Here is a 25,170-nt window from a genome sequence, read left to right on the forward strand (position 1 = left end):
TTCTATCAGGATATGCGCAATTGTCTCCGGATGATTACAGTGTCCGCAACTGGAGTCCTCCCTGGAGCCGATCTTGCACAGTTGCGAGTTCGTGAACGCAGATCCTGTGCGTAATGGATGGAGCATTGTCTGCATACCACGGGGAAGATCTTTCGTGGGGAGAGAGGGTCGGTGATTCTGCATGATGTCCTGTATGCCAGGGTGACGCACCTCAACTAGCTGTTTGACGATCATGAGCCTGTCAGTGTCGGCCGGGACTGCTAAGGATGGGCTGCAGCTGTTGTGTGCTGAGGAAGCTAGCTGGTCCGCTCGTTCGTTGCCTCTGATGCCGACATGAGATGGGATCCATTGGAGCGTAAGCTCACCTCCGGTTAGCTTATGCTGGGCACACGATCTCCTTATACATCGGGCCAGAATGCTACCACACATGGGGTTTATCACGTTGTTGAGGGCACTTCTGGAGTCCGTAAGCAAGACGGCCTTAGGTATTCCGGTGACTTGAACCGCAGCAGCTGCGTGTAGCAAGGCCAGGAGTTCGGCCGTCGTAGATGAGATTGGGTAGCGAACTGATTTCCCTTGCCAGGCCTTGTTTATTGACGGGATGTAGTACGCACTGGTAGCACTTTTGGAACGGTGGTCAATGGAGCCATCCGTGAACACCAGAGTATGTGTGTGATAAACGTCGCTGATCAGGTTCTCAGCCGCCGTCCTGGCCACTAGGGGGCTGGACTCGCTCTTCTTCCGTAGACCCGGGATGTGAAGCGTTGTTGCGGGCACGAACTCCCGCCACGGCGGCGTAGGTGGACTAGCTGGGAGCCGAGGAAGAGCGCCCCTGTTGGCTAGAGAGCTGGTGGCACTAGCCAGGCGTCCTAGGGATGTGTGTGTCCTCTGTTCGAGTTCGGTGAAGAGGGAATGCTTGCTTGCTCGTCGACATGACGTAACAGCTACGAGTCAGCCAATCAGGATGGTGTTTTCAACGGCGGTAGCCAATCACGAACAAGCTTTCAGCCATGGAGACGAACAGCCGTCGTCTGCGAGTAGTGATTGAACGTCCCTGTGTACAAAATGGGAAAACTTTAAAATAAAGCGCAAAACGGTCCCATATCTTTCTCCAGACTGATTTTCTGGAAAGCGTGTTGCACTTTTTGTCTACAGATTCAGGTCTACAGGTTCCAAGCTAGCTGCAATCATTTGCAAGTTCTTGAATTCGCAGAACGGCGACTTTCAGTAGCAGACGAATTCTGACTTTATATGTCCACGTAGCGAAGGAGGGAGAGGAGGCAATAAACAGGCCTTCCGTATCTAGGTGGCGTTCCCCCCGAGCGTTAGTCGAGACGTCGCGCTTCTCTGTGAGGCCGACAACGGCGAGCTCTTTCAACACCACCACCAACGTGTAGATTGTACACAGATTCGGCGATAACAGATATCTCCTGTTTGCCTATAGCCAAGTCACTCGTAACGCCCACGTTCGTTTCCTTGTCCTTTTTCGGCGCGCGTTCACTCACCGATTTCGAGATAACCTGGCAAAGGACGCCAGTGCTTCTGCGCAGTGTGCGAACCGCTCCGATAAAGCGTAGTCTTCGGGGACACTTTGGGCATGGCCCTTTGCTTGCTCCGTTAGGAAGCTGCTTTAACGAGCAAGCAAACGGCCGTGCATTGGGTACGTAAGCCGTGTGCGGACGTTTAAGGCCCACACTAAGAAATGCTGAGGATACGTATATCGGCTGCTGTGGTGTCGCTCACGGCTGCGGTTATTTCACGACGTGAAATGATCATGATTACCCCGTTCTCCTTCCACCGACGGCGAGGAGAGAAAAACTTCGTCGAAGCATGAGCTCCACATTAGGCGCACCACACGGTAAGCCCCTGCAACGGAACTTTTATACGAAAGTAAGTACGTCGTCTTAAAAGTCCCCCATCAGTGTCTAATGGAGACATTCTGGAGTCCTTTGCACATTCACTTTTATTCCCGTTAAGTTTTTATGTTTTTATTTCCGTTAAGGTAGGGAAATTGTAAGGACATCTCGCATGAACATACGCGCGAATCAATCATGCCATTTAGTTCCCACTCGTACGAGTATATGTAACAAGTGCTGATACACCTCACATTATTTTGCGCATGAGAAAAAAAAATGTGCGAAAAAAAATGGAGGAACAGTTACGCAATTGTAGCGTGATTTTCAGCGTCTGCTGCGTGTGACTCAATTAATGCTTGATGGTTGTTATAACGGAGTGGACATCAGAGGCGATCTGGGGATGCGACCACATACCGATCACAACTGTAGAGATGATCTCCGTCCATACGAGTCCTGACCGGTGGTGATGGAATGACCAACCGGGATGATGTTCGTGGCCTCTCGCTAGGACTGTGCTGGTAGAACTTAGTGGCTAGCAGGTCGTCGTTGTCTGTGGCAGCAGATAAGCTGCCACAGCGTTATCTTTTCGCATGACGGGTCGCGTGACGCCCGGGCGACCACTAGATCTCGGTACGGTCGTCTACTCGTCTAGTCGTACGGCGACCACTAGATCTCGGGTCGTCGTTTGTCGCTGCAGCAGATAGGCAGACGACGACGACATTACATTTCGCCTGACGAGTCACGTCACGGGGTCCCATGGCGCCCGTGCGTTTTCTGCGGACGACCACGAGATCTCGGGTAGGTCTGCCATTAACAGCTGACGCTGTGAAAGTTAGCCTAAGAAAGCTAACTAACAAACATGGCCCTGGCGCTCATTGCATGCTCTTGATAAAAATGCACAGTCACTGTTACAACCTACGGCGGTATCTTGCTTCACGGTTTCGCAACACGATAATCGAGTTCGAATTGACATGGGACCCATTATAGTATCCCGGAATGAGCACTCCCCCCTCTCAGTCATGTCAGTTTCTCCTTCGATCTACTAGCGCCGGAGACCACGAGCTCAACGCTTTCTTCTCTTGTTGCAACCCCGAAGAATCCGTGTTGGATGCGTTGACTATGTGGAGGGTTCATTACATCGATCCGAAGCTCTTCTGCGCCTCTGCGGCTTTTGTTCTGTGCGCGGACAGAATTTTTAGTGCGTTGCTTTACTACTGATTCTTTCAACTCAAAATTGAACAGAAAAACAGAATGCACTGAAGGCGATCGTAGATTTATTGTGGTACAAGCTTTCGTGCACGAGGCTGCACTTCCTCAGGTACCTCTTGCACAAAAGCTTGTACCACAATAAATCTACGATCAACCTTCGGTGCTTTTGTTTCGGTGTTCTTCAGCTACGGTCTTGACTGCCCTTCTGCGCGTCTTTCTGCAAAATTGAGTGCAAAGGGGAGCTTGGCGTACTTCGTGTAAGGCTGTAATTACAATGTGCTGAAGTATAATATCGGATAGTAACTAAAAAAGAACAAAAGAACATTCGAACGAAGATTCGCGAACGCATACTACTGGGCACACATCGGGTCGTCGTTGTTCGTCAAAAAAAGGGTACACACACTCCAAGGGTACATGAACCTCACTACAGCATATGTTCATAGTCAACTAACCCTTAGTATGGTATTGTTCTGTCTCCTGACTGGTTAAAAAACGGGAGGCATTGGCGTTTTCTGCGAAACCTTGCAATGGTTGAAGCCGAATGGCTGTCTCAGTTTTACACCCCTGTCACACGGGCATTTCGATCCTTCTCTGATCCGATCTGCATCGAACTTCCCGAGCACGCTCGAGTTTTGACGCTGCTACACGGCCACTTTCAATGCGCATTGAATGGTTGACCTGTGCAAATGAATAAACGGAACTCATTAATTTCGCGTTTCCTATATAACAGCGATATTAGTGGTAATTTATCGTATGTAAGCATCATTTGTAGCTTCGCGCGCATGTCCGTCTTAAGTTATGACACTTCACCGGGTCGAGGATGCAAATGGCGGCCGTCGAGCCGTCTTGAAATTCTCAATCCTGTTATGGGAACTTTCTTGAGTCAAGCAGGATCAAAGTTCGATCCTGCTTGGAAGCGGCCGTGTAGCACCATCCGATCTGCATTAGGTTCAAGCAGGTTCGGTCGAGCAGGATCGAAAATGCCCGTGTGACAGGGGTATTATAAAGCGGGCTTCACGTATCACAGGCTAGCGTAAGGTGAAGCCAACTTCTGTTTGTGCGCCGGTGTTGTAAAGCGGGATTCACCTAAACCTTGCGAGCGTAAGGTGCAGCCAGCTTGTTGTTTACGTGACTGCCTTGTAAGGCGGGTATCGAACACCTGAAAGATGACACTGAAGCTTCCTAAAGCTTTAATATGTACATACATGCTTTCGCGTGGTGGACCACGCTTCATCTGGTACACAAAGAAGTATGACCTAACCCTTACAACCAAAAAGAAAATATACCAGCTCCCGTGGCACAGTGGTTAGGATGATCGCTTTCCACGCCGAGACTGGGAGGTGACATGGGTTCGAATCCTGTCAACGGCTATGCTGTCTGAGGTTTTCTGTGGGTTTTCCGAAGACTTTCCGGACGAATGTCGGCACAGTTCCCCCTGACGTCGGCCCAGGACGCATACTAACCCCCCTTGTCCTCCACTCCTTCCTGCTGTCCTCTCTCCACCTGCCCACGTCTGTACGCTGCTCATAGCCACAGTTGCTTCGCGGCGCCAACACGGAATAAAAGAAAGAAAATACGACTTGCGGAACGGCGCGCCAACCGAAAGAACGCCCAATTTTCGACGATTTTGTTGTTGAACAGCTTTCAACACTGATTTGAACACGCCGTGACTCATCTGTGACATTGAGCAACAACGTACTCAAGTGCGTCGAATTGCTCCACACTTGTTACTGCCTATCCTGTATAAGGTCTTTCTCAAGGCCTCATTTGTACCAACTTAAGGGCAAGAGCAAGAACAACTTTATTGTGAGATGATGAATGGGGAGTTTCATCGCCAGGAGCGATACTCTACCCCATTGTTGGTGGTGATGGGGGGAATGAAATAATGAGCCCCTTCACAATAAGGATCTATGACCTATACGTTATCCAGAAATGTCAAGAGCAGGGTTGCGGAATGGGATCACCCATTCCATTCCTATTCCATTCCGAGGAATGGAGGTTTGTGATAATTCCATTACTTTTAATTCTTCGAAATGAGAAGGTATGGCCAATTCCCACTCTTGGAATGGCTTGGCAATCCCATTCCATTCATTTAATTCCATCAATAAGAGAAAAGGGACCCGTAACTGTAGCCCAGTACTGCTATAGAGGAGATTGACATTACCCAACGCGGAAAAAGCAAAAAGACAAGATTATTTCGTCCTTGACCGTGTGGCACCCAGACCAGTCAATTCCAATTCCATTCCGCCTGCGAAAAAAAAAAAGCCTAATTCCATTCCATTCCCAGGACAGTTTCCGCCATTCCATTCCAATTCCATTCCGGGCTCTGAAAAATCCGGAATGATTCCGGAGCCATTCCAACCCCGGAGTGGCAACTTCGCAACCCTGGTCAAGAGAGCTTTCAGGGCAGAGCGTTGGTGGGCTGGACCAAGCAATTTTGTGAGAGAAAGGGGGCGAGAGCCCGTCTCGTTAAGGGTTCTGGAGAGTACAGTTCGGGAAGGTGTGGGCAATGGAGAAGAATGTGCTCTAGATCTTCTACAGCACCGCAGTGACAGCAGTGGGAAGAGTCAACGTGTCTCAAGCGGTAGCGCCTCTGCGCTCTAAAAGCCACATCGAGGCGCGTTCGATGAAGTAATGATGCATCTTTGCGAGTGGTATGTCGAGGCACGCGGAAAGCGAGCGCTGGATCAACTCTGCTCAGCATGGCTGGGCGGAGAATGTCAGCGGTACATTGGCGGGAAGCCAGGGGAGTCATGAGGCGTCGATGTACTGAACGACGATCTCCTCTCAGCAGCGCAATGCGCGTCCATCTCCGAGAGGAGCGAGTTGCTTCCGCGGCGCTGTCGACGTGTTCATTCCCTTCAACACCGCCATGGGCTGGAACCCACTGGAGAAGCAGCCTGTGCCCTGCTTCGTAGACAAGCTTGTAAGCCATTAACACATCCATCACCAACGATGCGGATGAGCCTCGGATGAGTGAATGAGCCGAAGCGTTCGTCGCTGCCTTGGAGTTCCCAGAGCCAGGACACGCCAGGCTCTCACTGGCTTGATAGCTAAGGACGTCACACCGCCGGACGCCACCCTGGTCTCTGCCCGTGCTACCCACCTTCGTACGTCTTCCGGACCTTCTGGAACGAAGAGATCAGGTTCTCCCTCGAGTCCTTCGAGCCCATTTTTATGCTCTGGTAGACGCGAAGTTTTCTACCTCTGCCGCAGCATATACACTGATGACGCACCTAGAAATGGCAAGTCATTTAATTTCATTTATTTCTGTTTGTGTCAGACACAAAACAAGGTGGTACGCCAAAAAGCAGCAGAAGCCGCTTGACTAGGGCGGTAGCACCCTACATTTGGTGCAAACAACAGCGGAGTCAAACAAGAGAAAATAATACAGGCAAATAGTTGAAAGCCATGATACAACATGCACAGTAGAGATAACCGATACAAGGCTATCAATGAAATTCATTCAATGAAAAGGAATAATATTGCACACATGCAGAACGGCAACACACGACGACATTTGTGAAATATCAATACTAGAATTCAAGAAGCTATTTAGAACAATGGTAAGTCTGTAAGTTAAGGATTGTTTGGCGTAATTTGTTCTTATTGACGGTACCTGCCACAGATGTGCTTGGCGTGTCTGCCGACTGGTAGTTCTGTCAAGGTTGCACAGCGACAACCATCTGCTATTGTTTAAGCGAAGGGTCCTTAGGTACGACCTAACGAGAGTGTAATTAGAGAGGATGTCAATTTTCATAATCCTTAGCTTCTCAAATAGGGGCTCAGCCTGTGTGTAAATGGAGACACCTTCTATAATCCTAGCGGCTCTCTTTTGTAGCATGAGTATCTTTTTTAGGTTAACAAAAGTAGTAGAACACCACACGGGGTTACAGTAACAGAGAACGGAGTGAATAAGGGACTGATATATCAAAAGTTTCACCTGTACATGGAAAAGAAGTCGATTCCTAGACAAGATACCGCAAACTTTTGAAATTTTGCTACAAACTAAGTCAACCTGTTTAGTCCAGGATAGGTCAGCAGAGAAAACGACACCTAAGACTTTTACGGAATCCACAACATCTATTTGCTGATTTCCCAGTACTACATCTACCGTGCAGTGCATGGGTCTGTTTTTTGCTTTATATAATACCGCTTTCGATTTATCAGTATTTATTAGAAGACGGTTGTTTACTGCCCACTCATTTATAGTACAGAGAGCAACATTTGCACTATCCACTACCGTAGCTAAATTCGTCCCTGAAAAATATATCGTTGTATCATCGGCGTAGATGTAGAAATCTCCGACCCCAGTGGCATTTACGATATCACTAATGTATATATTAAATAGCAGCGGTCCTAGGATGCTGCCCTGTGGGACACCTGAGGCTACTTTACTGGCGGTAGAAGAAAGGTTGCCCATCGAAACGTACTGAGTGCGGTTTGACAAGTATGACGATAACAAAGAAAGAACGACACCGCGAATTCCATAGTATTGTAGTTTTAGCAACACTAAAGAATGATCAATAAAATAAAAAGCTTTGGAAAAATCTAAGTAAACCCCTAGTGTATACAACACTTCTTCAAAGTTATGAATAAATAGCTCTTTTTGCGCAAGCAAGTGACACACAAGCAGTGCAAGTCCGCCTCGGCATTCGTCATCCCATCCGAAGGCGTAGGGGAAGGACGTCGCCTTTCGCATCAAACCTCATCCACAGCTGCGGAACTCTATGCCATACTTTTCTTTCTGCAGCACATCGTTGATTTTACCACGCGGGAATGGGTCGTGTTTCACTGACTCCGCATCTGCGCTGCAAGCAATTGAACTTAAGGGCAAATGCGCAAATCCCAATTGAATTCTGCGACTGTTTATTTATCGCCTCGGCAAAAGTTCAACAAAAAACACAGACAGCCGCACATGTCCCAGCATTCACGTTAATTAGGTTCATGTTTCCCCTTTGATGACTATGTGATTGCCCCCAAATTTAACTCTCTTCTCTTCGACATTTGCAGAGCTATCTCTTTCTGTTCTCTTTCTCGCTTTAACAAAGGCGAAGCTCGTTTTGGTGTGATGAGGTGGCGTGGCGAATATAAAAGGTTGTTGTTGTAGCAACATGTTTTCCTTTCCATTCGCTCACCTAAAACTCATCGGTAGACGTGAAGAATACGACTCGACACGAAACAAAAGCGGGACTGAAAACTCGCAAAATCAGTGATGTGTATAGCGCAGAGGAGGGAAAGCTCCAAATCACATTAGAATACAAATTACTCTTGTGTGCATTTGCTGTGTCGACCGGAGCTGTATACGGGCAGAGATGCAGTAACCAAACACAGTTCGGTGTTCATCGGTGACTACTGCACTATACTGCTGCATATTGATAAAATCCACGGCAATAGCAGTAAATGTCGTTTTCCTCTTATTTTTATTGATATTTGAATTGAATGACATGTAGCGGGGCAGGTCTTGTTCTCTCGACACAATAATGGTATGAATGTGTCTTTTGCGACTATGTCACCTACATGTGCATACATTTCATCTAAGTTATTCCGCGGTACCCTTAGGTTAGGTACGCGGGGGTAATGTGTTGTCCTGAAGTGTATTTTTGCGAATGCTCGAGATTTGTCGAAGTCTGGTCTTTAACGGGGTCATAGCGAGCGAGGATTATGGAGCTGATTAACATGATAGGTGCAGTTTAATGTGGCGTGCTCTCTACTGTTGGTTTTGTGTAGCTGTACGTGCCTCATCCTATGAGCACGGTATCGTGTATCCGCGGGAGCGACATTATCGGGCGAAATGTCCGTGGAGGAGAGCGCGAAGGTGAGCATGCACCAAGAAGGTAAGAAGGTATCCGGGAGAACGGTATCCGTTTTTATCTTCACTTTGTTTGTATTTGTTTCACAGTAAATTTTAAAAATTGTAACTGAATAATATCTTGAAGGCAACGAGTTACTTTTGTATTTAGTATTCTACTCAAGTACTTTTCAAATAGAGTATTTAGTGCTCTACTCAAGTACATTTCAAGTACGAGTATTTAGTGCTCTACTCAGTTACTTTTTTTTTGCCTGGTACTTTGGAACTTAACTTAAATACTCTGTATGTATTGTACAATGTGTCTTGTACAAGCCTGCGCCAACTGTTTTCGTCCGAAAAGTGTTGAGATATTAAACAAACTAATTTCAAAGATCAGCGCTGCTTCCGCGGCCGCAGAAGCTCCAGCGGTGTGACGTCACTCCCTAAGCGGAGGAAAGAGAGGGCGGTGCGCAGAGGAGGAAAGACGCCTTGAGACGCCCGCACGGCCGCGGCGTTTCTTTTGTGATGGTCGTGCCCTCACTGGTTCCTAGGGAGTGATGTTTTCTCGTTTTTGCAGAGGAGGAATTCCGAAATACCCTCATCATCCGGCGTCTGCTCTTCTCATGTAACAAATAATGAGTATAATACAAATAATAAGTAATAACAGTCAAACTAGGGCACTATTCCGCGTGGGATTTTCGATGCCGTGGGCAGTGGTCCAGGAGGAATGAAATACGCTATATTTTTGCGTTTGCTGCGCGTGTATAGCATCTGTTGCGCGTGTCCCTGCCACAAGTAGTAGAAAAGACGGCTGTATTTCCAGACTTCTGTCCAAGTTCGCATGGACTGAAGTAATTCCAACCCACGCTGTACTGATCTGTATAGTTAATTCACGTGTACGAGACAGCTTCTTTTGATATGCTAACAAGCTATAGCGCTTCCGTTATTAAACCGCCCTCCGCCAGATGGCTGCGACAGGTCATTAAAGCGCGACTCTTATCGAGAACATCGTTTTTTGCTGTCTGGCTCCTGCTGTAAGTTAGGAAGAAGCATGCCGACTAAAAACGTAAAACATAAGACGAGTATCTTGCGTTTAACACCTTCTCATTTTTAAAAATAATGTGATAAAATATTCGCCATAATGATGGGCAAACACGTTCATCTTTCCACCCGATGAACATATAGTCGACAGAAGGCTAGCATAAAATACGTTAAACTGTCATATTGCGCCGTAGACGGACGTGTTTTGTTGAGCAACTTCATTCGTATCTCCTTGCTTCTTTTGTTACGACCATGCTGTATATCAAACAAGGATGTTCTCGTATATGACGTGTATATACGAGGGGTAGCTATACAGAAAGGGTGTTTTGTTACAGTGGAATGCAATAATATTTGTATATACAGGATGCGAAATCGTATGACGTTTGACATATGTGTGGTAAACTGCGATCGAGCACATTTCTCTTGATATCTTTCCGGCTGCACCAAGTGTTGCAGTTGGGCAAAGCTGCTTCGCTTCAGTGCGTCTTTTGAAATATGGAAGCACGAGAGCGAAGTACTTCGTGCGAGTGCGCTGAATAAATGTTACGGGTGGCGTTGACCCAAAGCGAGCGAGAAAATCCAGTACTACCGCCGCAGCAGAAGGCACTTTGTCTAACATATGGGTAAGCAAAAGAATGACCATTTCTTAAAGGGGTACTGAAGCGCGAAAATTTCGGAGTGAAAAAGATGCCGCTACCTTGAAAGCGACACAAATGCAACTGGTATCATCGGTTGCGTCGTTCGCGATTTATGAGTAGCGCACGGGAGTTCATGCATATCTTTAGAATGTGTCCTGATGAATATCCTAACGTTTTCCCACACACTACCAATCACAGCGACGCAAATCTACGATGTTTCCTGTGTCATAAGTTTTGGCAAATTTCTTCCTGATTTTCATATAATATGGCGGTTGCATAATGACGTCATATTTCGATGCCATTTGGTTGCATACCATGGCATATTTCGGGGCCTTCTTCTCTCTTTGTTTTAATAAATATATTCCCCCAATTTGAATCATTTGAAGCCGTTTTTTATACCTTGCTCACGTTGTTTCAAAATGGAGTAACTCAAATAAGAAATGTGCATTCGCATTTGTAGAACGTTTTTCAGACAATTTACGTATTTAATACGGTTCCAAGGTACGGAAAAGCTTCTGTAGCAACGTTCCCGGCATCACAATATTTCTGCATATTTCGTGCATATTTAGATGTTTCGCGCCGCATATTTGCATGCATATTTTGGAAGATTTTTGTGCATGAAGTCCCGGGCCCTAGCCAAAGAAGCCGCAATTTTACTGTTTCCCTCTCTCTTTCCTTCTCAAAAAGGCCAACGATGCGGAGCGCGCTCTAATTGGTCTCCGCATACAATTTGTCCAATCATCGCGGGCTGTCGTTTGAGGAAAATAATCAGAGACCTCTCCGCACGCGCTTCTTGAGAGAGAAAAGGAAAGCGTAAATCACGAACGACACAACCGATGTATCCCGTTTTCCTTCGTGTCGGTTTCAAGATATAGTGGCATCTTTTGTGCCCGCGAGAAGAAAGTGTTGCACTTCAGTGCCCCTTTAACACTATTGAGTACAGTTTTCTGCATTCCTTTATATGCTTTGTCTTGCTTTGTCGATCTAGTTTCAAATTGCATGCGGGTGGACACACAGAAATGATGTGCGCGAGTGAGCTCGGGAAATTAAAATGGACAATGAAGCGATCTGTTTCTTCCGTCTTTGTTTCACAGAAGACCCGTTCCTGAACATACAACCGAAGTTATACGTTCGGCAAGCGAACGTTTCATTCGCGTGTATCGAATTTTTCAAAGCTGACACACTCTGCACTCTTAACAAATGATGGTGGTGGTCGTGGTGATGAAAGGGCAGTAGTATTCACTCATGTCGTAGGACGCCAGAGGCGAAACTACGGCAACCCTGCCACCCCTGCCCCTGAGGGTATTTTTTCCCACGTGGCGCGTGTGCGGAGGGTTGTCAGCGCGCTTATCAGCGGGGGGGAGGACTGCGTGCGCGCTTACCCTCTCACATTTTTCAGCTGGGGCCAACTTCTTTCGACATTTTCGAACCTTGGCCGACTTCGTTCGCATATTTTTTCCCGCGCCCGGCGGGCGGCACTCGGGTGGAGGGCTGCTGTGGTGTGCGGAGCGTTGCCGAAGGACTGCGTGCGCGCTTACCCGCTCACATTTTTCAGCCTGGGCCGACTTCTTTTGTCATTTTTCAATCTGTGCCGACTTCATGCACAACAGCTAATATTCCATTATGACACATTTAGTCAAATAAGATATTTTTAATCAATATGATTACAATCAAAATTAAAAGTTTTATTATAAAAAGTCTAACATTATTGTACGTGAGCACCATAGTGGAGTTTTAATTACAAAGTTGTAATAGATGTATGTAACTTCAAGAACAATAGCTGGGCCGACTTCTCTAGCGATTTCTTATTATTTTTTCCAGCGCGCGGTGGCTGGCGCGCAGGTGAGGGGCTGTCCGCGTGCTTACCAGCGGGCCGAAGAGCTGAGCGTACACTTATGGTTGTGCACCCTGGGCCGACTTCGCTCGCATTTTTTTCATGCGGCGCTTGGGCACTTTACATGCCAGTAGGGGCATGCACACTGACAACACCAGGCCGGCCTCTTTGGCGATTTTTCACACTGGGCCGACTTCGTGCGCAATTTTTTTCAGGTGATGCGTGAGTGGTTTACATGCAAGTAGGTGGGTGAGGGGGTGTCCGAGTGCCTAACAGCGAGCCGGAGAGCAGCGCGCGCCCTTATCGTTCTGTATTTTTCCACCTGGGCCGACTTCTTTGGCAATTTTTCACCCGGACCGACTTCGTTCTCAATTTTTTTTCAGGCGGCACGTGAGTGGTTTACATGTAAGTAGGGACATGCACACTCTCATCCCATCCAGGCGACGATACCGTCTCACCTGGGCCGACTTCCATCGTCATTTTTCAATCTGGGCAAGTTTTTCTCCTTCACACAGAGTCATAACATAATTCCTGACACTAATGACTTTAATAAATATATTTTCACTTGTTCTTTTGTGTATGGCTATCCTTTGCATGTAAACCGCCTACTGCACACGTGTTGCAGCTGGAAACAAAAAATTGCGATTGAAGTCGGCACAGGTTGAAAAATGACAAAAGAAGTTGGCCCAGGCTGAAAAATGTGAGCGGGTAAGCGCGCACGCAGCCCTCCGGCCACGCTCCGCCCACCACAGCAGCCCTCCACCCGAGCGCCGCGCGCCGGGCGCGGGAAAAAAATATGCGAACGAAGTCGGCCAAGGCTCGAAAGTGTCGAAAGAAGTCGGCCCAGGCTGAAAAATGTGAGAGGGTAAACGCGCACGCAATCCTCCCCCCGCCGATAAGCGCGCTGACAACCCTCCGCACACGCGCCGCGCGGGAAAAAAATACGCTCAGGGCTCAGGGGCAGGGGTGGCAGGGGTGCCGTAGTTTAGCCTCTGGCCTCCTACGACATGACTGAATACTACTAAGGGCTCGCCTTTGTCGACCTCACATAGGTGGGCAACGTCACGACTGACGCCCTGGGGGAATGTGCGTGCTGGGCCGACTTCTAAGGGAACTGTGCCGACAAATGAACTTCACCACATAGCACGCTCCCAGCCAACCACCATCCCGAATGACAACGTTCTCTCCCTCGATATGATAAAAACGGGGGGCGCACGCCATTTGTGTGACATTACGTAGTTCATAATTGCCACAAAAATGGCGTACGCCATCCTGCTTCCATCAAATCAAGGGAGAGAACGTTGAGATTCGGGATGATGGTTGGCTAGGAGCGTGCTATGCAGTGAAGCTCTGTTTTTAGAGTGGGTGACATGCCACCGCGAGCAGTAGCAGCAGGACTGTCGTGCGGAGAAACTTGACGCCATCACCGCTGCGCCCGATTACGTCACCGGCGACGTCGTCGGGCACCGAATGATTGGTCTCATGATTGGTCAGTTGTTCTTTGTACGAGTTGTGTGCAGACCCAACGTATGGATACTTCGGGAACATGCGTGTAGCAGTGAAGAAGCGTGAGGAGGAACACGAGAGGAAGGAGAAACGCGAAGGGGAGGTTCTGAGGGCGATTTCGGCCGCGCTTGCTTTAAAAACGGCTCGGTTTAATTGAGAAAAAAAATCTAGTGTTTCAGTACAGGAAGAACCGTTTTCAGCAAAAGTTTGATGATGTGTTCGGGAAACTTTGTAGTCGCTTCGACATTAGGCTATATGTTATGGCGTTTTCTTGTGTGCCCTCGTACAGGATGCCAATCGTGTTCAGCTTCTTTAAGCAAATTTGTTTATTCACATCGCTCCATCACAGCACTCTATGGTGTTAAGAAATGTTGCCTTGAAGCTCGCAGCTTGGTTTCACTCATTTGTCCCTTCTTCTTGTCTCTTCGTCCATCACCGTCAACGGCGAATTTACATCCTTTTACGTGGGCTTGTGTTTGTATGTGGATGGTGTAATGAGTGATTCTTCGAATAAATCACATTGAAACTGGAGAATATTTTCGGGGCGTTCGGAACATTTCCTTTTGAGCGACGTCCGTTTGTACAGGTTTCACGAAAATCTCTCACTGAATATGACAGATCAAAGCAAGGCCGCAGGAAATTCAAACTAAGAGGCATGATGCCACAAGTTGCCTGCTATGGGTAGTGGAACCTAGAGTCACTATATAAGCTACGTCCCAGAGTATGGACACTGAGTTCCAAAAGTGAGCATGCGTCATCTTGTTTCCGCGCCACGCTACCCACGCGCACGCGCACTTTTGCCCCTGATGCTATCTATCGTGCGCGGGTGAAATGTTCCTTTCGTTTTCAAGCGGTACCGCCCACTTTTGTACGCCTCCCAAACCTTCTAGAAAGAAGAGATCAGGTCCCCCCTCAAGTCTTCCGAGCCCATTTTCATGCTCTGGTAGACGAGAAGTTTACTATGTTTACGGCAGCATATACTGATGGTGCATCCCGAAACAACAAGTCTGCCTCAGCCTTCGTCATTCCATCCGAAGGCGTCGTGCACGGAAGACTCCTTTCACATCCAACCTCCTCCACAGATGCGGAACTCTATGCCATCCTTTTCTTTCTACAACACATCGCTGATTTTCCACCCCGGGAATGGGCAGTCTTTACAGACTCCAAATCTGCACTTCAAGCAATTGAAAATTCCGGCATACGAGGCCCATCCGCACCCCTAGTCACAGACGTGTTAATAGCTTACCACACTATCTACGCCGCAGGCCACAGGCTAGTTCTCCAGTGGGTTCCAGCCCATTGTGGTGTCGTGGGGAACGAGCAGGCCGACAGCGCCGCAGAAGCAGCACTCTCGTATCGGAAACGGACCCGTATTGTTCTGCTGAGAGGAGACCGCCGTTCAATTCTGCGACGCCTAGTCACACCCCTGGCTTCCCGCCAACGGACAACCGACATTCTTCCCCCCTCTATGTTGAACATAGTTGATCCCACGCTCGCTTTCCGCATGCCACGAAACACACCTCGTCAAGATGCTGCATTAATCCACCGAATGCGCCTCGATGTGGCCTTTACAGCTCAGTGGCGTTACCGCTTGAGACAAGTTGACTCTCCCACCTGCTGCCACTGTGGTGCTCTTGAGGATCTGGAGCACATTCTTCTTCATTGCCCTCACTACGAACCTTCCGGAACCACACTCTCCGAGTCTCTTCGTCAGCTGGACTCTCGCCCTTTCTCCCTATCAAAATTGCTTGGTCCCTGGCCCAATCCAGCCCAGCAACGCTCTGCGCTCAAAGCTCTTCTGACATTTCTGGACACCATCGGACTTCGATCGTTATTGTGAAGGGGCTCGCTACTTTATTCCCCTTTATTCCCCCCATTCCACCCAGCAATGGGGTAGAGTATCGCCTGTTGCGATGAAACTCCCCACTCTCCAAGGTCAAAAATAAAGTTGTTGTTGTTGTTCGTTTTCAAGCAGCAGTTGGCGGCCTTGAGCTCACGTTGACATCCCCGGGACGCTCTGGTTGACAATACATGGATTATCGCACAACAGTCATACACGCTTCTCTATCCCACAACGTTAGCCGTCTTTGATCCTCAAATGGGGATGGTACAGGTGTGGTGCGGAAACAAGAAGGCGCTCCTGCTCTCTCTTGGACCTCAGTGTCGACACTCCGAAGCGAAGCTTATTAGTGACTCTAGTAGCTACCGGTTCTAAGCGCAGGAAAGGAAAGAATACTTGCAGCAGTCGAGTCAACATGAGCTTTTTTGAGAATGGTGTACGTGTTAAAAAGGCTTTTTCTTTGCACACTTGTCGGGCGAGGAATGAGCCTCCAAGCTACAAATGCAAGTTGCACAGCTTGGATCCATGTCAATGCCAGGTAGTTTGAATGAAAGAAGGAAGTGAGTGAAAATGGTTTGCTGGCTGTATGACTCGAACCCACATCTTCTGTATGGCCGGTCCAAGGCTCTACCAATTGAGGTAAGCTAACACACATCCCCAGCGACTTCCAAGGGTGCATCATTTGAAAGGACAAACACATCCACTCACTCACTCATTCTACTTTCACTCTTACCTGCTTTCTCACTCATGCATACATTCATACGACGGAGCGACGCAAGCGGCATCTGCTGAACACGATGGAAATTGAAGTTCTCAGGCTGGAACACAGAAGAAAGGACAACACAACACACCCTGGACCGGCAATCCAGAAGATGTGGGTTCAAGTTATACAGCTGGCTAACCTTTTCAGTGACTTCCTTCTTTCATTGTTCTTAGGCACTTGAGGCTTGTGTGTTGTGTTGTCCTTTCTTCTGTGTTCCAGCCTCAGAACATCAATTTCCATCCAGGTAGTTTCCTTGGTTAATGTCTTGGCCAGACTTGCCGTTTCGGCTGCCTCGAATTCACTTTTTTTTCTTCTTCCTTTTTTAATTCAATTCCGTTTCAGCGCATTGCGTGAATCACACTCCAGTGCGCAGCATTTACTGATTTTCGTACTTGAAATACCGCACGATGAATGCGGATGAAATAGCACAGGGTCAATGACTGCTAATACTCAATTTATCGGACTCCATCGAAATACATTCACTGAAGTGTAATAACGAAAGTACCATTGCTAAACATAGTTAAATTACGAAGAATGTCTTTAAAGTGAATACTTTCCTCGTCGCTACGCTGATAGTTCTCGAAGCATAACCTTATATTTATCCGCTGTCGTGGTTCACTTGTTCGATGACGACAGGCTCTTCGGGCTTTTGTGAGCCAACTTTTCATCGAACACTTTCTGGGTGATCTCCAGAATCTGGCCTAGCAATTTACCCCAGCCACATACGGCCACCGGTGTCATTAGTTTCGGTCCTAACAAGTGCTGGAAATAGTCCTTCATCACCTTGATCAGGGTCGCGAAGTGCTCGATAGTTATCCCTTTCCGACGACTGTGACTGACGCTATTCTTACGTATCAGGGCTTCTAAGATGGTTGTCTTGTCCATGTTGTCTATAACTGCACTTAAAAAGTAGAAGACGGCCAGGGCATGAGCGATGAGGCGAGGATTTCCGGCCAGTTCCGCCAGTGTCTTGCCTTCGAAATCTCGGAACACTTCCTTTGACTCTGGGGACTTTTCGAAGAACACCAGGAACAGGCCTACGCCGTTATCTGCATAGTTCTCGCGTACTTTCGCCCAGCAGGCCTTTACTGCTTCCTTTTCCTTTGTTGTCATTTCGGCTTTTGGATCGCATACTGTGATTCCTTTACTGCCTCCTCTGCCCATTTCTTGTGTGGTCGGTAACAACGACAAGTAAATCACACTGCGAGCTCGCTTTCTCTCGTCGTCGTCGTCTTCTTCCTCCTGGATGGATGGATAGTGGTTCTTCTTCTTCTTCTTCTTCTTCGTCCCACGGAGAATGGCCATTAGCCCCAAGGGAGTGGTTCCCCATGGTCGGCCTATAGCCCGCCATAGTCGGCCTCTTTGTAACGAGGCCTTCATTGGTGTTGATGTCGATCTCCATGTATCTTTATTTGACGTGCATCGTATTCAAGAAATTCGAAGCTTTGCATATATATAGGCCACTTATCCTGCGGCACGTGCAACATGTCTCCATACTATAGGCAGACAAACCTTATGTGTTCGGGGCAAGAGAACAGGGAAAAATGCTAACAGTGCTGAAATCATGGAGAAACAATTATCAGTACTTTCTTGGAAAATTTTGGCCTATTATCCGCTTCGCAGTATGGTTTTCTGCAACATAAGGATACTATATGTGTATTGGAAGATTTTGCTCATTGTTTGTATTCTGCACTTGACGTGAACCTTGTAGGTGTTGCGCTTTCCTTGGATTTGTCAAAAGCTTTTGATTCTATAAATCATGAGTGTCTTTTGCGAAAATTGTACTCGCTGGGGTTTATAGAGGCCATTTCTTTAATTGGTTACGTAGTTACTTACAAGGACGTTCACAAAGAGTCGTTTGTTAATGGTAAACACAGCAAGTCCGCCGCCCTCCTTACGGGCATGAAAGAACTGATGTTCTGAGCCCATCTTACGGGCGTTCCTCAGGGTTCCTGTTTGGCCCCTATCCTCTTCAACATCTATGTTAACGGCCTGTCAGATGTGGTGAAGGGCACTTCAATAGTTCAGTACGCTGATGACACCCTCCTGCTCTCCAGTTATTTGCGACTCCAAGGTGCAGTTCCATCATTACAAAACGACGCCAAAAAGGTTATGGACTGGTCCTTTGTAAATTGTCAACGCAGCAAAATCAAAGCTAATATGTTTCAACAATGCTCACAAACATATTGATTGTGATGTTTTTTTTTTTTATTTGCACAGGTCTCACTGCTCTAACTGCGCTTGTGCGCCTTTACAATTCCTATCTTCTGTAAAACATTTGGGTGTCTATTTCTATACTGACTTGTCATGGAACACACATTTGTATTATGTTCTTAACAAACTGCGCGGAGTTGCTTGTTTGCTTTGCAATATTAGGTCGAGTATTACTTTCTCAGTTCGCAGGCAGATATTGCTATCTTTGGGCTACTCCATACTGAGGTATGGTTTAACAATCTTTTAGAACTTTTCCTTTACTTGGAAGAACTGGCTTAACCAGGTCTTAAGGTCTGCTTTAAAAAGTGTGTCCTTTGGCCGACAGACTCGTTCAAACTGCTTATTTAGACAAAATAATCTATACATTTGATAACTTATATGCCCAGATAGTGATTCGCAAATATTACTGGACCGATAATCTTGAAACGGTGCGGATTTGTCGAATACAAACCAGGCGCCATGAAATATATATTGTCCCTAGAATCTTCACTTCCTATTGAAAAGGGAACGCTCTCACTATGTTCCCCCCGTTTTTAACTCTCTACCAGCTGATGCTCTGAATTTATCATAGATTGCCTCCCTAAAAACTAGGGCTCGGGATCTAACACGTTTTTTCGACTTTCGTTTAAAACGTTTCCGTTTAAACGTTTTATACGCCGTTTAGATTCCCGTATAGTCTGGAAAAAGTTTCCTTATGAAACGTTTAAGCGTTTCGTTTAATGCGAAACGTTTAAACGTTTTGTTATTGAGAAACGTTTAAGCGTTTTGTTAATGCGAAACGTTTAAACGTGTCGTTAATGTGAAACGTTTAAGCGTTTTGTTAAAATGAAGCGGTTGAACGTTATGTCAAGATGAAGCGTTTAAACGTCTTGTTAATACGAAACGCAACGCCTTTCGAAACGGATAGCTATTTAAGCAACTTCTTACCTTTATTAATGGGAAACATGGACGCGCCAGGCATTACTGGAACAGAGACAGAAGTTGTCCCCGTTATGCCTGGCGCGTCCATGGTTCCCATAATTACCAACTACGCCAGTTTCTCACTGTCTTATATGTAGCTTATTACTTCAGTTCATATTTGGCTTTTAAGCAACCCTATTTGTGTTCATTTTCGTCTTAGATTTCATTATGAACCGACGTGTTTCACTATAGGTTTAATCATGTCGAGCTCGTAATGGCGGTGATGACGTTTGAATCTTTTGGGTAGTTTATACTAAAAATTTCATATTTATCTTGTTTACGCGAGTAGTATTTTGGTGAAAAGACCAACGCGGAAGATTGTCACCTTGCGCGAGTACTTTAGCCTGAAGCATGAAACCTGCTCTTTCCTACTGGTTCCCACTTTTGCACTCTAAAACCAGAACATTTGCCAATTACGCGTTAACCCGAACCAAGTAGAAGAAGAACCAATCACTGTCCTGAATGATATCATTCTTGCGCCAGAGTAGGAAAAAAGGGATGAGCACGACTTTTGTGGCATTATGCGCTGACGCGAATTCCCACAAAGAGCCGTACACCTCCCATTATGAACAAATTGGGATGCAGAAAAGGATAACACCCATAATTGTAATTCTGCCGGACGATGTCGATGAGATAAAGCTCCGTTATTAGAGTGTCAGCGATCCCAATGCCATGAGTGCACGCGGAGCGGAGTTCGGTGTACGCTGCGAACGGGGTCGTGGCAACGCTCTATTAACCACCAAGAAACGGAATAAAATGCGCCCTGCGCTGTGACTGTTCTTTATTAAACATAAGACGGTCACAAATGAGCGGGACAAAGTAACATGCCACTTTTACGATACCCTGCACTGTCTTTCAAGGAAAGTAAGCTGTAGTGTTTAGAGGAGGAAAGAAAATGATTAAACGTCTCCTAAGAAAACGTTTATATATGTATACGTGCCGCTGTACGTTTATGCGGACGAAAACGTTTAAACGTATCCTGGGAAAACGTTTAAATACGTACACGTGCTGTTGAACGTATATCTAACAGAACACATTTAAACGTGTTTTAAGAAAACGTTTAATATGTGAAACGTCTTACGAAACGCGTTTCTTAAGTTCTTAACGTTTAACCTAGAGCTCTACTAAAAACATTATATTAAACACTACTACTAAAAATATTATAATTTGGTGTTTACGTCGCGAGACAACTGAGATCATGAGCGACGCTAAAAACATTGTTTCATTCTTTATTCTGTAGTTGAATGCGCTTCGCTTCTTTTTTTTTTATTGTAAATCTTTGATTAACTTTTTCGTTGATGCTCTTTTGGTTTTTTATGTGCGGTTTATGTGCAGTTTTTAAGTGCGGTTTCCACTGTTAGCCAGGACGTGCTCACAAGCCCTCGTTGACTCAGGCGAGTCCTCGCATTGTAATCCGCTGAACAAAGTGAATAAAAGAAGAATAAAGGAATTATTATTGTTATTGTTATTCTTATTGTTATTATTAAAGGAGAAGTGAAATACCTCTCCGTAAGTGTTTTGTTTTCGGCTAGAACCTGTTGTGCAACAGATAACGCGAGCTTTTTCGGAGGAACGGCGAGCACAGCCAACACCTGCTAGATGCCTGCTGTTACAACTGTTGATGCTGCTATGCCGTCAATGAAAGAGCGAACAAGAGAAAAGCTCGAAGCAGCTGGAAAAGCTCACGCAGGCCTCCATGCGTGACGTAGTGCGCAGGCCTTCTAGGAGGTGTTTGCACAGCTGACTTCTAGGCTCTGACGCGCGAGAGAGGCATCTGATCTGTACACCCTCTACCCCTTCCAAGAGCGTGTAAGCGAACGAGAGAAGACGACGTCACTTCATGACGTTCGTGGTCCTCATAGGAGTGCCGATCAGGTGACTCGTGACGTAGGCGGCGCTCCCCAATAGCAGCCGGATCTTCGGTGTCCAATCAGACCTTACGGCTGCTCCCCTCGCACGCGTGATGACGGGGCTTGCTGACGTTACGCGAGGAGGTCTCGTTGGCTGCTGTTTCCTGGTGTTTTTCTTTTTTGTTTGTTTGTTTAATTCTATTGCGTAGTGACAGAACAACCGCGGAGCAAAAATAATGTGCATTGTGCTTCCGATAGACTGCTTGGCGAATGAGACAGGGTTCCGAGCAATGCTAAATGTCTCTTCCCTGCCTCTTTAATGAGTCGGCAAAACGAACTTTTGAGGTGTATCAGTGCGCACATTCTCAAACCTAGAGCGAAGCCTTCCGACGGAGCTAAATGACCGAATCCATATTGTTATCGTCGCACGTGCGAGGGTAACGTGATATAGTGTCAAGGATCACGTGCTTCTTTTACAGACTCTGCTTAGATCTTTGAATTCGATGCGCTTGCTGTGAGTGCATATAAGCTGGTCGAAGGTGAAATGATACCGGCGGCGGGTGAACAGCAAATGGCAAGTTTACGTGTACAGTACACAAATTACGACGTGTACATGCTTCTATAGTGTGCTTCTACCTTCCTCAAAGGCAGCAGACTGTCAGTCGGACCAGGACACTGCAATGAACAGCCAGGAAAGGAAGCAAAATGTAAGCTGTTTTGAAGCGGCAACATTCCTGTCGATACGTTCATAGTTGACATGAAAGTAAGAGAGGAGGGCCAAGGGCGCCTTCCGAAGAGTGGAGCCCATGGTGATTTCGGATTATGCACTTCGCGCACTTTCTTCTGGTCTCCCGTGGTCCCGTAATGTTCGAACCCTGACAGCAGAGCAGGAGCCGCACGTTCGAATGGTACAGCACAGAGCAGTTTGAGTCTCTCTAGAGCACTCGTTCCGCTCCCGCTCCGAACGTCCGAGCCAGAAGTACTGATAGTGCGCAGCGCCTCTGGTGGTGAGAGTGCCTAGTGAATTCGTGGCTGACTACCCCAGGGCGGCTTCTGTGTGGGACGTGAACCGGGCGTGGGTCAAAATACATCCCCCGAATTCTCCACAGCTTACGCGCAACGTAACTACGACGGCTCCGCTTGACAGCACCGAGCTCTAACCATTTGATGAACCAATCAGAGCAGGCTACGTGACTCAGGGTGGCTCGGGAGCAGGATTAGTGGGTGCGTAACGTATTTCGATGGCCGCCGAAATTGTCTAATGGATTGGATTGGATTGGTTCTCTGACGTGACGTGACTTTCACAGGACGTTATCATTCGTGTCTAAATTATCCCCCCTCCCCCCCACTTTTAGCTTCACTTGGAATCATTCGTGTAACAGCTGTAGGACAATCATCTCTCTTCTCCCCAGTATGGTTGACACGTGTGTGCTGGTGTAGATTGTGATTGGTAACTTTACCGAAACCGCATATTGGTTTTCAAATCCAGTTTCAAGACTCCGTCATAAGAAGAATAGTCTTCGTTTTGATTGCGAGTTGAAAACTTTGAAGATCCTGGATGCACTTCGTGACCCACCCGCGAAAATATTCGAAATATCAAAATGAAGAAATGGTACCTCTTGTCGAATCGTAGTCGAAATGATGTACACGTCGAAATTTTCATGGCAAGTGGCCGCTGCGCGACACAGACAAAAGGAAAAAAAATCGTAATTCGCTCGATCGCGTTTCTGAAAACTGTATGAGCGCGCCAAGTAATAACATATGTTGTCATTGCGCCGAACGCCTCTGTTTCATAATTGAAAGTTAATTAGTCAAAACTGATGTGGAAAACGCCACAGGAGATTGCTAGTCCGGCCGGAAGTTGGCCCGCTTCACCCGGAAGAGTTGTTTATTGTAATTGAAGAAAATACATTCCCCTACTTTATCACATTCTGTGACCATATAGTCAACGCGGACATTGTGGATGTACGATGTCTACATGTATAAATGAGGTGCCGTCAGCACCTCGTTGAGAGAAAGTTTTCGGGAAACTGGATTTATTATGGAATAAACCAGCGCTGGGGGGAAGTTAGCAGGAATTCCGATGTTCGCGCACAGGGTCCTCCATCATCATCAAAAGAAATTTGTTGTTCCTCCACCCTTTTTCGGGTCAAAGACGGATACAATGATAAGAGAGTTTTGTAAAGGTTATCTTCATCATGACAACACGACCCAGGAGTTCGCTGGTCCTGGCGGCTGTCGACAGGGCGTGGAATGTTCTTGTGTTAGCCACTGGGTGTGATGGATTGGAAGTGTGTTTTGTCTAGAGGGTTCCACGGAGTTAGATGGGGCCGCGAGCCGGCTGGGAAAGATGAGGAAGAGGAGGGCATATTTTAACGCTTTACAATTACGCTTAAATAAGTAAGTACTTAAATTTCCTATCGTTGAGAGTACAGCTTCTTCTTCGTTAGCGGCTGAAAGTAACTTTTAAAGTAGCACAGAAGTCATTTTTAACACCCTGTTTCCTTTCTATAAAACTGTTAAGCAGGCCAGTGGAATGCACCATGAGAAGTAATTCACCCAACAGAGTCATAATTGTCACAGAAATTGAATTTAAAGTACGCCACAGAAAGCGACCGCGCGCAACGGTGGCGGAGAGCTGGACCAGTCTGTGATCTGCCTGTGACCTCGCGCTGACGCTACAGAGTCCGCGCTGGCTGATTGGTTCAGAGAAATGCTGTCTGCTGCTCGGCTGTTCGGAGCTCTGAAAAAGCATTGCTCCTGGCTCGGTCATGATTCGGCCGCCCCTTCTATCCCCAACTCTCCGGGGGAACTGGCAAAACTAGTTTACGGCGGCGAAGGAACAGGGCACTGACCCCCATTGACCAGCGAACCAGAACGCGCGGGCTGTGTAACGTCATCAGTGACGTGGCATCATGCTTCTCCTCCTCGTTACACCTGGAGTTGCGAGTTTAAGGGTGAACGCGAGAAGCTATGTTTATGTTGCTTTTTTTTTCTGGTAAACAAATTGCACACATCAAAACTTTTCGTGCTGCTCGGTAAATTGACCCACACACTTTCATCAAACGTCTTAATCTTTTTTTTTTTTTTAATGGCCCTTTGTACACCTTTAAGCTTGACTGTGACTTCCTTTCCCCAACATCAATCGGTTCTGAAATTTGGGAAATTAAGAATGGTAAACATTGTAAGTAAGAACGGTAACAATCTCGATTGTATATGGCGTGACTACTTCAAATAACTCGAAACTGGGGGAACGACGTTTTTGTCTGTCCAACGTACTGTGCCTGGCCCGCGTTAGACTCGATGATGTAGGTAACATTGGTGAAGTTACAGATAAGGGTCTGCTTTGATTTTGACTATGAAATTAGAATTTGAGTGATTTGGAGCTTTAGGCTAATCTGCATGCCTTTTCGAGTTCAAAGACCTGTCTGGCAGAGTGCGGCCGCGTCTGCGGGTCACATCTGATAGTTTGGAAAATTCATTCATGTGCTCTTGACTAGGGCAAGATGATGTGATCAAAGCGGACCTTGCGCATAACGCTCCCGCCGCGGTCCCCAGTTACGTGTACGGAATCGTTTTATACGTCACTTTTGGCATTTCTCGAAGAAGACTCGCCGATCCTCTTTTGCGAGTTTCGTTCAGAACAAATCTCGTGTCCGATGTCCGTC

The 25,170-nt window shown here is 46.9% G+C and overlaps 1 protein-coding gene across 2 annotated transcripts in view; it reads left to right on the top strand.

The window, feature by feature from the left end:
- The window catches only part of LOC135401120 (neprilysin-1-like), a 54,194-nt gene that overhangs the window by 25,910 nt on the left and 3,114 nt on the right, over positions 1-25,170 (top strand). The window contains exon 1 of one of the 2 annotated variants that reach the window (XM_064633318.1): positions 1,568-1,858. The exons of the other annotated variant lie outside the window; for it this stretch is intronic. The gene's annotated coding sequence lies outside the window, so the exon portion shown is untranslated. Of the gene's footprint in view, positions 1-1,567; positions 1,859-25,170 lie in introns of those variants that run through there. 2 annotated transcript variants of the gene reach the window in all.

The sequence above is a fragment of the Ornithodoros turicata genome, chromosome 7 (genome assembly GCF_037126465.1).
Source record: "Ornithodoros turicata isolate Travis chromosome 7, ASM3712646v1, whole genome shotgun sequence".
NCBI lineage: Eukaryota > Metazoa > Arthropoda > Arachnida > Ixodida > Argasidae > Ornithodoros > Ornithodoros turicata.